Here is a 13105-nt window from a genome sequence, read left to right as displayed (position 1 = left end):
TCCTCTTGCTCATGTTCTTGCTCTGTCGATGAGACTTTGTGGAAGATGGGCGTCACCCTCACCAAGTGGCTGGGTGACTCTTGGAGAGCGGGCAGCAGTGAACTTCCGGGCTCAGGACCCTCTCACTTCCTGGTTCAGATAGCAAAATCCAGCTGCCCTGGTCCTAGCTCTTGCTGGCCAGTTGCAATGTTGAGTCCTGGGCCTTCCCTGTCTGAGGCTGCCCCTGGCAGGTGCTGACAGCATCCCCCCATCTGCAGGACCCTGGCTGGCTGGGCCGAGGTGGGCAGCAGTGAGCATTAGGCTGCTAGGACCCAACTTCCTGTGTGGACTGTTAAGTCTTCTCTGTGCTGACACTTCCCATGAGTCTCAGCGCTGAGTCCAAGGAGACAGAGAGACTGATCTGTGGCCAAGCTCTTCCTTATACACAGCCCTCAGAGCTCGTTCTGGCACAAAGTTCATGCCCAGCATATTCATTTTTTTCAGGGTTGGGGCAGGACAGGGTCTTATGTAGTCCAGGCTGTCCTCAAACTCACTACGTACGTAGCCTCGGATAACCTCAAACTCCTGGTCTTCATGCCCCACCTCCCAAATGCTAAGGTTACAGGAGTGCATCACCTCGCTTACTTTATGCGGTGCTAGGGATCGAACCCAGGGCTTCGTGCACGCTAGGCTTGCACTCCCAGCCCGTCAGTGCCATTTACCGAATAAACTGTGCTGCATCAACCCTGTGCCCGGCCAAAATGCTGTCTGGGGCCCTTTCGCTCCCCAGTGGCAGAGGCTATTTCTGAGTCAAACCTAACCAGAGAGGTGGACACCAGGAGATTGAAACAGCAGTTCCAGCATGGCTAGCTGGACACAAAATCCGCTTCCCTGTCTGTAAAGGGGAGTAGTTAACGACACACTCCTTCAAGGGGTCCCAGAGAATACAGGGTTTTAGCTTCTGGCAAGCAGAGGCTTCATAGATAGTTTACCGTCAAGGGTCACCAATTTTCCTCCTTGACTCTGTCAGCTCTGAGTGAGAATCTCAATTGTTGTCTCTCCGGTATTTTACAGACACAACCTAAGAGGAAACCTGCCTTGTACAGAGAAAAACATACCGACGCACCAAGGAAAACCACATTCAATATAGAAGTTCCCATACCCTATATGGCGGCCATGATACTCAATATGGCTGCCATGCTGCCCAAGCCATGTGTGGCTCTTGACCACTTGAACCATGGGGGAGTTTAAATCAAAGCATATAACGAATGGGAAATACACGCAGGACTTCAAAGACTTAGCATGAAAAAAATAAAATAAAAAGACAGTGTAGCTCACCACCATTTTAAAAACGGAGCTACACTCCGAAGCAATGAGGCATACACACTTTTTACTATTTAACAATGTGGTTACCAGAAAGTGTCAGATTCTGTCTGTGATCATTAGGTTTCTCTCTGACAGAGAGGGTCCACAGAGGCCGCTCAGAACGGGAGGAGTTACAATAGAGAGTAGAGAGAAAGGCACCGTCGGTGTCGAACAAGGACTTAAAAGGCCAGTGAGTGCAGCAGCTTCACCTTTCATCGTTCTGAGAACAGACCCTGGTGTCTGACCTTGCCGGGTGACAGTCTTTCATTCATTCAACCAACAGCATTTCCCAAGAGTCTCTGTCATATGCCTGCGACCGAGGACTAAGAAAAGCCATAAGGAACATGGAACATGGACCTCAAGGCAATCCCCCAGATGAGTTGTTTCAAGCACTGGGTGTGTGTGTGGGGGAAACGGCAGGGAATGGACGTGGGGGGAGGCTGATACAGTTTGGTGGAACTTGGCGAGTCCCCATCTTTCCCTGGGAAGGGCAGCAGGCCGGGGAAGGAAATGTGCGAAAATGAAGTCACCCAGCGCAGGTAGCTTTGCCACCCTCAGAGATAGATCACTCCAAGCAGAAGGCAATGAAATGCCACATCTCTAAGAAGTGTTAGGGAGCAGTGAGTTTGGGAGTCAGTCCCCAAGGGGTGTCAGTGACAGTAAAATGCCGAGGCAAACTTTTGTTTGTGAACATCCATCTTCAAAGACATGTCACCAAAGCAAGTCACCAAGTTACCGCTGCCATTGTCTATGTGGGCAAGCAAATTGAGGCCCTTTGTCCCTGGGAAGGCAAGGGTCCCAGGCAGGGGTGGTGGTGGTGGCCATTTTGACCCTTTGGGATGCTCCTGTCTCCCCAGGGTCCTGCAGATGCTCGAGGTTAGAAGCCTCTGCATGGCTGATGCATGGCTCCTGAAGCCACAAGAAGCAACATTCACTGCCCATCCCATGCTAAACACAGAGTCCCGGCTGGCATTTGCAGAAGGGTGAGAATGTTCTTAAGGCTTTCGAAAGCAAGAGTGGGGACAAGGGCTGGCCGAGTCCTTTCCAGCTACCCAGCCTTACCCATGGCGCCCTCTGCTTTCCCATCACAACACCCGCCAGTTTGTACTGGTGTCTTTACCTAGTGACAGTCTTTGCATAATGACCCTGAGATCTGAGCTGTCCAATACACTCACCACCCACGGGCCACTGACCACAGAAAAGTGCTGGTGAGATAGCTCAGTGGCTAGAGGCACTTGCTGTGGAGCCTGAAGACCTAAGTTTGATTTCCTGAACCCACATGGTAGAAGGAAAGAATTGACTTCTGTAAGGTATACTTTGACCTCTACATGCATTCAGTGGAACACATGTGTGCCTCCCCCACATACAAATACATACCTGTAAAAAATAATGTGGCTATTCCACACTTGGATGAGTGGCGAGAATAGGGGAGTCTGTAACTCTTGGCACAGAAAAGGAAATGAGAAAGTCCCCAATAATTATTTTATAACTGCTGCTTGTGGACCCGACATTGCTAAGGACGGATTAGATGAGCTCAAAGCTATTATTAAAGTTAGATCCATCAGTTTCTTATTTTTAAAAATGTGATATAGCTTGTAGAGAAGCCTAAACAACTTTATATGGCTTGCACACACACTCTCTCTCTCTCTGCTGGAGTGCCAATCCAATCTGAAAGGGTTGACAAACTACAGGCTGTAGGCCAAATCTGGCCCTTCATTTGTTTTGGGAAATAAAGTTTTATCAGAGCACAGCCATTCTTTCATGCACTGTCCATGGTAGCTTTCAGATTTCCAGGACAGAACAGTGCAGCTCGGCCAGACCCTGTGATCAGCGAACTGACAGTGTTTGGTACTTCGGTGCTTTCCAAAGGACTGTGGCTTCTGCCCTTAGCCCAAAGGCCCCGACCAGGGCTTGCTGGGAAGAAAGGCTGTGGGGCTGGCTCATGGCTATGCCTGCTCACAAAGGCGGGTGAGAGTAAAGTGCCCAGCTACATGCCTCACACAAGTTCCCCGTTAGAAACAATAGCCTGGCACTTACATTACAGTCCTGGGACCCCGCCAGGACCCTGGCCATGAGGAAACAGTTAAGTCAAGAGAGAAAAAGGCCTGTGGCCACCATCTATCTGGCTCTTACCTGTGCTGGGGGTTAAGACCTGGCAAATTTGGGCTCCTCCAGCCTATGCCTCCATGCCTGGATTTCACACAGGTGCTAGAAATGCAAACTCCTTGCAGTTGCACAGCAAGCACTCTCTAACCACTGGGCTGTCTTCCAAGCTCTGCAACACCTTCCTGACCTGGGTGCATTAACTCTGATCACCCAGGCAGTCAGTCAGCACTGCTTTCTGCACACGTACTCCCCTTCCACCACCTGTCACTGTCACCGGGCCTGAAGGGGATGTCTGCTGGGGAGGAGGAACCACCGGAGGTCTCATCACCATATTTGTTATCAGCCCCTGGTTAAAAATGGAGCAGAGGGACCTGTTTTCAAGTGTCCACACTAAGAATACTTTAGGCGACATGGCGTGGGCCCAGGTTGTTTGTGCCAGACTCTGGGGCCCCGGCAAAGTGCACCGCCATGTAGCTCAGCAGGCCAGGCTGTGGCTGCTGGTAGTTACGGCGTAATCACCAATCACTCCAACAGGAACCCCCAATTTCCTAATTAAACAGCTCGAGCTGGACTTCTCACCTCATGGGGGCCACTGCAGAGCCCCCTCAGGTCTTCTTGCTCCTCCCACCATTTTTGTCCCCCACTCCTCCCCAACATGCTGGGGTGGAAACAAAACAAAACAAAAAAAACACCCTGGCCTCCATATAAGACTGCATTTAAATTGCCTGTCACTCAAAACAAAGGTGAACCGTTCATTTGTAATGCGCCAGCCACCTGAACGGCTGCCGGTTTTCCTCCAAGCCTCCACGCATCGGAGCGCAAAGATCATTTTTCTATTGTTAAAACTGTATAAAAGAAGCCAGGGTCTTTTTTTAGCAGTGAAATACACGATTTCACTTCTCTGCTGAGGACTGCTGACACAAAAGGGACAGGAGGCTTCCTCCAGTACCTTACAAACAAATTTTCCTTTGAGGGTAATAAGAAAAGAAAGCAAAAGCAAAAGCAAAAAAAAAAAAAAAAAACAGAAATGAAGGAAAAAGGAGAGAAAGAAAGTGGCCCCGGGCCCTGCTGTAGCAGGGACTTCCTCAGGGCTGTGTCTCAAGAGAAGACGGGACATAATACCCTGCTGTGCCGGGGTGAGGCCGAGGCCTGCTCTGTGGTCCTGTTTGGGTGCCCCTGGCGGGGAGAAGGTGACTCTGTATGGACTGGCATGTGGCCTGCCACCCTGCCACTCCCAATGTGACCCTGCTCCTGTACCCATGGGTGACTCTCAACTCCCTCACCCCCAGAAGTGTGACCTCAGAGTCACCAAGCCTCTCTGCCCTCTCCTGCTGAGGCCTGGGCCAGTCCTCTGTGCCCAGGGTCCGAACACTGCTTTTCCGTGTAGAATTATGACCATAATACCTTGCAGTTTTATAACAGAGCACAAAGACTTCTTGAGGCCAGTAGTTCAGGAGAACTCCAAAGCCTCCGTGGGGCAGCTCTGGGTGAGAGGTCCAGAGAGGCCGAGACAGTGGCTTCGAGCCACACGGCAGGGCTAAGGCAGTGACTCTGGCACAGAACTAGCTGTGTGGCAGGTGACTGGGGGCTGGAATTTGAGTGAGCCCCAGGCGGCCTGAGTGGGTGACGGTGGCCTCTGGGTTGGGTGTGCCAGGTTACTCCTGCAATGCCTGCTCTTCAGAAGAGCGAGACGGGTTCTCCTTGGTGTCACAAGCCTGTCAAAACCCACAGCCCCATACAGTGATGCCGGTGCCACTCGGGGCAGGGGCATCACCAGGGTGGCAAGAGTCGTGCAAAGCTCACAGGGGGCAGCGGGGGTGTGCCTCGTCACCTCCTTAACCAGGACCCAAGTCCTGTGAGGTCAGCGTCACATTCCCCGCGTTTAACAACAGAGAGGACCAGGATTCAGAGAGGTGGGGCAAGCAGCGAGAAAGCACACAGCAGAAGTGGAACTGGCACCCGGGACCCAGAGCCCATGCTCTTGCTGTGTGCCATGTGACGTTAAGTTCTCATCCATATCTCCCCAGGCCAGGCCCTGCCCCACGCACAAGCACGGGTGCACTCTTGGGTCCTGCCTCGCTCATGGGGTCGTGCGGCACGTGGCGGCAGAGAGGAGCCGCGAAGGGTGGGTTGGAGCCGCCCTGCGATCCTATTTTCTTGGACACTCTAGTGTTTAAAAAATATTGGAGCTGTCAGAATCCATCAAGCCAGACACTTCGGATTTGCACATTTGACTGTGGTATGTAAATGACACCCCAGAAAGGACCAGAATATGTAAATATGTGCATCTAGAGGGAGCCAGGATTTTAAAACTAGACGAGTGCCAAACTGCCAGCTTATCCACGGAGTCGGAGTATCTGGCCGCCCGGGGCCCACGCTTCCGTCGACAGCGACCACCTGGAGCCATCTGGGCCGTCTGTTCAGACTGGCCGGGATCTGAAGTGGCCCCCGCCCCAGGCCTGGCACACCTGCCCCTAGAGTCATTTTAACCTCTGGTCCGTATCCTCACACTCTCCTCTACACCCCATATCTCCAAAGGTGCAGCTAGGTGACAAGGGCCGGAGCCCAGGGACAGCTGCAGCCCTGTCTCTCTGGCTGCTCCAAGCCTCAGCGAGCCCTCCAGTACCTCAGCCTCCATCCAGGAAAGCCAGGCCCCGTACACCCTCTGGGCACCCCCGTGACTCCACAGAAGCCAAGCGCTGATGAGATGACTGGGTGACTGGCACTGAGGAGAGGGGGGCCAAGAGAAAGCAGTGGGCATGCATGCAGCTGGTGCTTAATAGAGGCCTAGGGACTCAGAAAGAATGTGGGTTCTGGAGCCGGGTCTGAGCTACTTGGGATCTGAACTCCGGCCCCCAGCTTTTGGCCTCCCTATCGTCTCCCCAGGTCCTCAGCTACCTCCGCTGTGAGGTGGGGCTGGCAGAGCTGTGCTGCGGAGCCTGGCCAGCCTCTGAGATGTGCACGTCAGGAGGTGGAGGGCCAAGGGAATGAGTCTCTCTGCCCTTCCTGTGCCTCAGCCGCCCTGCCTAGAGCGTGGGGACAGCGAGGCTCAGCAGCCGTGTCCCGACGCTAGCAGCTGGGGGACAGGTTCCATTTGCTGTGGCGGTGCCGGGGATGCAGCCTGCACTTGCCAGACAAGTGCTCAGCCTGGGGTCCTGCCGCATGCCCGTCGCTGTTAAGTATGAGGTGACATTGGCTGAGGCACAGGCAGCTCTTAGAATTTCTGGCCAAAGGGCTACAGGGGGGAGTGAGAGGCTGGCGCGTGAGAGGCGGAGTTGCCAGACCTGCAGACAAGGGTGAGCACAAGAGCCGGAGATGGCAAGAACCTCTGGCCTGCCCTGGGACATGACTGCTCTCCGGGGCTGTCCCTCGTGGGTTCTCTATCACACCCGCCTGCTTAGGGGCCCCACGCTCTCTCAGCTATGGGCACAGTGGCCTTGCCCTGGGAAGCCGGCCGGGCTGGGCGAATCCCGGGCAGCACCGCTTTCTCCTCTCAATGCCACTCCGGCACATTTTCCAAAATGCCAGCCCAGAAGAGCAAAGCTAAAGGAATATGTGTGCCCTTTAAGGAGTGGCGGCCACGCAAATGTCATCAAAGTGCTGTCCTTCCCAGGCTTTTAAATATAGCTGTGTCCTTTGGGAAGTCTCTGTGGAGGAGGCCCTGCGGGGCGTCCTGAGGGAACCTCAGCCGGACGGGGCACAGTTGAGGTGCCCGGCTCTAGCCAGAATGAAGATTTTCAGCGCTTTGGCTTGTTCTGTGGTCTGCGGCAGCTGCTGAGCTCTGCCCCCAGCCTGCAAAACTGGTGGGTGACCATGCGCAAAGGAAGTTGCCCTTCAATAAAGCTTTATTTACAAGGGCGGGCAGTGACATGGCCCCGCCCCCACCTGGAAGGTTCTCCGCTGCTTCAGTCCCATAGCTGACTTGCTGTGGGTCCTCACGACAATCGCTCAGCTGTCAGTGGTGTTGATTGGGTGTCGTGGGGCACATCTGTAGTCCCAGGACTCAGGAAGTGGAGGCAGGAGGGCCAGGAGTTTGAGGCTACCTGGGCTACGTGAGACACCGTATCATATCAAAGGGACAAAAGAGCAGCTCTACATCTGTTTTGGATTGATGGGGTAAGGGACGGACGGACGGAGTATGGTCCAGCAGCAGAGTGGGGAGGGTCCCTACAAACAGCAGGCAACACAGCTATCAATGCACACATCCGAGTGGCCTGTTCCGCTCGGTGCTCAGAACAGATCTGGAGAGTAGAAGCCGGATAAATATTTGCTGCAATGATGAATGATGATGTCTGCGATCAGGCAGAGAAAAAAGGATGCAGTTGGGGGGGCACAGTCTCCTCCTACTGCCCCCATGGCAGGGTTTCCCCACTTGTAGCCTGACAGGGTGACTTCAGACGTGGAAGTCCCTTCTTCCTGCTGTGAGGAGTGTCATGCTGAGACTGACTACCGTGCAGTGTGGCGTGGCGGAAGGCCAAGGTGCCAGGAGCATGTCAGAGTAACAGGGGAAATGTCTGGGGGCTGGCCAGGGACGGCGCCTCAGCATGGGGAAGCCGGGAGACAGGGCAAGCGCAGGGGTGGCACCTAGTTTACAGTGCCATCTTATCTGGAAATGAACTCCTTGGTATGTGGGTCTTTCAAAGAGGCCCTGTGTGTACTTGTGTGCATATGTCCTTGTGCACGAGTCCAGGGCTTGCAGAGACCAGCAGAGGGTGTCAGACCCCCCAGAGCTGGAGTTACAGGCAGTTGTGAGCTGCCCAATGTGGGCACTAGGCAGGGCACCCAGGTCCTCTGCAAACAGCTGAGCCATCTCTCCGGCCCCTGGCTGGTCTTGAACCCACAGCAATCCTTCAGTCTGTCGTGCGTGCGCTGGGACTACAGGCTTGAGCCACTCTTCACAAACTACCACGGCCTCGAAACATGCGTCTCTGTCCAAGCGTTTCTGTGGGGGCCGGGAGATGTCCCCTCTCCCTCACAGCTCTCCGGCCCTGAGATGGAGTGCGCTGGTGGCTCTTTGCTGACAGCGTTCCTTTCTTTCTTTCCTGCAGGGAAATGCAGTGCCTCCAGGAAGCGGCTGGGAGGAGGAGGGGGAGCAGCTCAGGAAGGATGGAGTTCATCAAATTCACTCATCCAATTGTTCAGGAACTTCTGTGCCAGGCAGACACAATCGATAGGAGGCCGAGGGCCAGGCTCTGCTCTGCAGGCTTCCTCCTTCCCTGAAGTCACCAGGGCCCGCCATGTTTGCTGAGGTTGACTTCTGTTCCGCAGCTGGTTGGATCCGGGCGGATGGACCCGGCAGGCCTTAAGCTGAGCCAGGGTCATCCATGACCTTGGGAGTCAGAACTCAGACCTGGAACTCCTCAGTTGAGGGGAACCTGATCCATCCAGAAGTGCCCGGGAGCTGAGGAGGCTGGCCTGGAGATGGCCATCAGGAGGATGCCTTTCTTGTTGCAGCTGGGAACATGCCTGCCTTGGTTCAGGATAGTGTATTTGCTTTGTCCTGCTCTCTGCTTTTTCACCTCTCAGGACCCCGGATTCAAATCCCAGCCACACCAACAATGTTGAGTCATCCTGGCCAACCTTCACCTGTAAAATGGGCAGCACAGGACCAACCACCAAGAAACCAAACAGCGGGGGGTGCATCTGGCGCATGCTGGACACTCTGTAAACACGACAGCTGCCATTGGATGGGTCCCGGTATGTGTGCTCACTCCCGGCGATCCCCGGTCCTCGTGCTAAGATCCCACTCCGGCTGTGTCTGCCACTCAGAGCCTCAGAGCAGATCTGGGTTCGTTCCCCATCAGCGAGGCCAGGGCTGGAACCTGGGTGGAGGCAGAGCACAGGTGGAGAGGCCTCCCCTGCCGCCGCCAGGAGCAGTGATGGAGGAGACGGCGACAGCACCTCCCCGAAGGTGACAAGGTGGGAAAGAGAAGGCAGGAAAAGCTGTCCCCAAGACAAATGGCCACCTTCATGTGGTTCCAGCGCTGTCCCCGGGGCTGGGATGAGGGAAGGGCCTGGCTCACTGCAGCCTATCACTGGCATCGTTAATTTCTTTTTGTTTCCTGCTGAGGTACCGGCTCAAGGTGAGCGGCTGAGCTCCAAGGATTGATAGATTGCATTTCTTTGCCGGGTCCGTTTCATGCTTGGTGATTCCGCAGCAAAGCAATTATCACCGTGGAATGCATAATGGCCTAATTAATAACTAATGTCAGCTCGGCCTCTGAGCCATGATTATACCTTAGCATGCCAACTCCCCCTACCCCCGCCCCACTCCTTTTAAACATTTGGAGAGAAAAATATTATTATAATTGACTGGTTAGATTGTTAAAGTGTCCCTGCCCTGTGGACAGGGTATATAGTGGGAAGCTTACAAGGCCTGGAAGAAGAAAAAAGGACTGTGCCATCAGCCGGCTGTGTGATCCTGCTCTATGTCTGGGAATCTCAGTGCCTGAAAAAGGAGCCACTCTTCCGTATGTGTGTGTGTGCATGTATGCTTGTGTGTGTGTGTGTGTGTGTGTGTGTGTGTTCATGTGAGAAACCTGGGGCTCTCCTGTTCCATGCTGTTCCATGCTGTTCTCGGGACCTGGCACATAGTAAGTGTTCAATAAATCATGGTTAAAGGCCAGGGCTGTCAGTTTGAAGCAGCAGTGTGGCTTTGGGTGGGTCACTAGTCCTCTGTGCCCATTTCTTGCTTGTATTATAAAATTACTGACAATGACAGTCCCCAGCTTACACGCAGGTCACGGGGAATAATGAATTGGGAACCGCAGAGCAGAGTGCTGTCTGGGACAGAAACACCAAGAACCCTCGCCTGCCAGTTGTGTCACAGTTCAATCAATACCTGCCTCGTCAGTGCCTCCCCCAGCTCCTGCTGAGTGGGGACGTCAGGGGACTGGGGAGCACAGGACTGTGTGTGTGCGCACGAGCACAGGCGCCTTCAGCATCTGAATAATTACAAACACACACACAACAAGGCAGTGTGCCAAGCCCTGTGAAGGGGCCCAGGGAGTCTCAGCAGTCTCCCTGTAGGCAGAGCTCATGTGGCCAGAGCTCTGGAGGAGCCACAGGGGTCAGGGATGCCCTGCGATGCCTGGAGTGGCTCTGGCTGTCACTGAGGGAGCTGCTAAGGGCCACCAGTGGGGTCACCTGAGCCAGGCTGCTGAACACCCTCCCAGACAGAGGCCAGCCTGAGGAACAGCCACCTGACCCAGAACCTCACAGGGCCCAGGCTGAGAGCTTTGCACGAGATAGGCGAAATACCTAGCAAGGAGGTAGAGCAGGTCGAGCAAGTGCAAAGGCCCTGAGGCAGCCAGTGGGCGATCAAGGAAGTGGTTAAAAAAGGAAGGGGAGGGTGCAAAGAGGGCGGGCAGGGTGGAGGGCAGGAAGTCTCCCAGATGCATAGTGGGGGGCTGGATTCCATCCTAGGAGTTGCTGGAAGCTGTCAGAGGGTTACAGTGGGCCGGGGAGCACCCCGTGCTGTCTCGGCCCTGGAGAGAGGCAGAGGGGCTGATGGTGTGCTTCTCAGGAGCAGCAGGCGAAGGGAGAGCCATGCGCTGCTCAGCCCACAAAATCTCACACCCGTTTGGATGGATCCTTGCAGGACTCGTAGACACTTACATATGGAGTTGGGGGGAAAAGGAACAGAATATGCAAAAACACTGGAGCTTGATGCCACCACCCTTCTCTGTCCTGGGTGGTCTTGGATGCTGGGGAAGCCTTTTAGACAATTAAAAGAACAATTAATGAACAATTATTATTATTATTATTGTTGTTGTTGAGACAGGGTCCCTCATACGGTCCAGGCTGGCTTTGCATTTAATATGTAGCCAAGATGACCTTGAATCCATTCTTCTGTCTCTACCTCCCAAGCACTGGGAGTGCAGGCCTGTGCACTGTACCCCGCGTGTGCTGGAGACTGAACTGAGGCCTTTGTAACCAAGAGAGAGAAGAGTCGCAAAATACAAAGCTAATGAACAGCTTGGGACTCAGGAGAGGGGCACTGAGGGGGAGGAGGGGCAGAAGGGGCAGGAGGAGCAGGAGGGGCAGGAGGGGCAGGAGGGGCAGGAAGAGTCTTCTTTCCTTGACTCATCATGATGACACAGGGTCTTACTGAGTGGCCCTGGCTAGCCAAACCTGTGATCCTCCTTCCTCAGTACCCTGAGTGCTCAGGTGACTGTTACCTGTGTCATCATGGCAGCTGGACCCTTCTGAACCAAAGCCACAGGCTGTGGCCCACTGTCCACATGCCTCTTTGAGCTCACAGAACCAGGCACAGGTCCCCGCAGACCTGGGTAAACTGAGGCACAGGGTGCTTATCCCCAACACCCCCTCTCCCGTCCTCACTCTGTACTCTCCCTCCATCACCCTCCCAGGCCTGCAGACAAGGTGGGGCCTGTCAGCTGGCTGTCAGGGCTCTGCTGTTCTGCCCAAATTTGGCTCAGCCTCATCCTCCAGATCCGGAGACAAATCCCTTCACTTCCGTTTCCCATATGAGCATGGTGCACGTACTGCCATCTCAATCCTTACCACAAACCTACACACCAATCACCAGATGGCCAACAAGGAAACTGAGGCTTGGAAATGACCTGCCCAAGGTCACCTAACTAGTGACCAAACTTGGCCTCCAAACCCAGATTGCCAAGGCCAAAGCGAGGGTCACTGCTTATCCTATCCTATCCCACCTCCATGTGATCCTAATCCTGGCTAGGACCTCACCTCATTGGAGCTGTGGGATGGCAGGCTTCTTGCACTTGTCTGCATTTGCCTTAGTGGACCCTGGGGCCTGGGGACTGGATCAGCCTTCCTCCTGGACACAGATTTCTCCTTCCTCAAAGCCCAGAACCCTGCGCGGCCCTGGCAGGCTCCCTGTCACTAGTTGGAACATATTCTCGGGCACCAGGCTTTCCCCCAGCAGCGGGGAGGCACTTAGTCTCTTAGGGACTCACCACACAGCAGACGGAGCTGACACCTGCCTTTTCTGCCCCCAGTGGCTTTTGTCCCTTAGGGACAGAACTGATATGATTCAGCTTCTCTTGTCCATGAAGCAGCTGATAGCAGAGGACAATGGGATGACAGTGATGCTGGTCCCCCCCAGGGGACTCTGGTGCAGAGCGACGACCCTTCCCCCCACTGCCTAGAGCAAGATATTACCGAGCTCGTAATTGCTGTTGCAGGAACCATTGCTCCGACGATGCAGACCGGGGACCGAATGACTCCTTCCCCCCACTCCTCAGCCTCTCTGTTTCCGTCTCTCTAACACTCCACAACATAGCAGATGTCAGAGAACCAGCTCTAGGCGGGACACACAGGACGGCTGCAGGCCGTGCACCTGTCGCCCCTTGCTGCCTCCGCGTCTCAAGCCCAGCAGCTCAGGCTGGGCCCCTGCTCTGTCTCAGCTGGGACTCCGCTCTGGTCTCTGCTGGCCCTGGGTGTCATGGAGCGGGTGGGGAACCAGAGTCTTACTTGTTCCTGCACCTGCAGCAATGCCCGGTGCACAGCAAGTGCCCTGGGATGCCTACACGGCAGATGAATGAGTGGATGAGCGAGTAAATGAATGAGGAGTGAGTCAATGAATGCAGCAATCTTTCCGACTCCCTTCAAAGGAAGGGTCAGTGGCTGTTTCAGCAAAGCACTAGAGAATAAATACACTCAGCTC

At 54.5% G+C, this 13105-nt stretch overlaps 1 protein-coding gene across 17 annotated transcripts in view; it reads right to left on the bottom strand.

The window, feature by feature from the left end:
• Nucleotides 1-13105, bottom strand: part of Cux2 (cut like homeobox 2) — a 183416-nt gene that overhangs the window by 45117 nt on the left and 125194 nt on the right. The gene's annotated exons all lie outside the window — the stretch shown is intronic.

Source organism: Meriones unguiculatus, chromosome 4 (assembly GCF_030254825.1).
Source record: "Meriones unguiculatus strain TT.TT164.6M chromosome 4, Bangor_MerUng_6.1, whole genome shotgun sequence".
NCBI classification, from domain to species: Eukaryota; Metazoa; Chordata; class Mammalia; order Rodentia; family Muridae; genus Meriones; species Meriones unguiculatus.
Note: the sequence above shows the minus strand (reverse complement) of the source record. Positions and strands in the feature narration are given on the sequence as shown.